This window comes from Melanerpes formicivorus, unplaced genomic scaffold (genome assembly GCF_026170545.1).
Source record: "Melanerpes formicivorus ecotype bairdi unplaced genomic scaffold, bMelFor1.0.p_v2 SCAF_2694, whole genome shotgun sequence".
Taxonomy (NCBI): domain Eukaryota; kingdom Metazoa; phylum Chordata; class Aves; order Piciformes; family Picidae; genus Melanerpes; species Melanerpes formicivorus.
The window spans coordinates 25001-25940 of NW_027145045.1; the positions used below are offsets into that span (position 1 = coordinate 25001).

Here is a 940-nt window from a genome sequence, read left to right on the forward strand (position 1 = left end):
GACGCGCGCGCGGACGCGGCAGCACGGCACGGTACCCCCGCGGTACCCACCCGCAGACAGCCGCGCCCGCGCGGGAGTGCCGGGGGGGGCGAGGCCCGCGCCTCCTCCCCCAACCGGGCTCTCGTCTCCCCCAACGCCCCACCGGGCGTCGCTGGACCAACGGGGAACCCCTGCCGGCGAAGCCCCGGCGGGACGAACTCCGCGAGAGCGGGCGCTCCGGGAGCGGGGAGCTACGGAGCGCTCCCCGAGTCTGCACTTAGGGGGACGAAGGCCCCTCCCCGCCCGGGGGAGAGCCTGCGAGGCGACCCCAGCCGCGCCGCTCGGCGGGCACCGAGGCGGCGATTGATCGTCAAGCGACGCTCAGACAGGCGTAGCCCCGGGAGGAACCCGGGGCCGCAAGTGCGTTCGAAGTGTCGATGATCAATGTGTCCTGCAATTCACATTAATTCTCGCAGCTAGCTGCGTTCTTCATCGACGCACGAGCCGAGTGATCCACCGCTAAGAGTTGTCTGGCTTTTCGGCACCGCCCCGCCAGCGCGGAGGGGCCGGGACCGCTCGCAAAGGAGCGGCCCCTCGGAGAGCGCGGCACGGCGGCCGCTCGCCTCACATTGACCGTACAAGCACAGGAGAGGGGGGGAAAATAAAACGAAACCCCGAAGCGGCAAAAGCAAGGGGCGGGGAGCCCGCGCTCCCGGCTTTTTTCCCTCCCCCGAGGAGGGAAAAACGCACCTTGCGGCGCTTCGGGGCCGGACCAGGCGCCCGGGCTCGCTCCGACCTCGGCGCGGAGGAGGCCCGCCGCGCGCCGCCGGGAACGTGCCCCGAACCCGGCCTCGCCTCGCGTGCACGGGGAAAGAAAACCCCCTTCGCTTCCCCACCCAACGGCGGGGGGGGGTGTGTCTCTCGCTGGCCGCCCCGTGCCGTCGCGGAGACGCCACAAAGC

General features: G+C 71.9%; 1 non-coding gene across 1 annotated transcript; it reads right to left on the bottom strand.

Moving 5' to 3' along the window:
* Window positions 1-354: 354 nt before the first annotated feature.
* On the bottom strand, window positions 355-507 carry LOC137461615 (5.8S ribosomal RNA). The gene has a single exon (XR_010993435.1). It is a non-coding gene; the product is annotated as a 5.8S ribosomal RNA (ribosomal RNA).
* Between the last annotated feature and the right edge of the window lie 433 nt (window positions 508-940).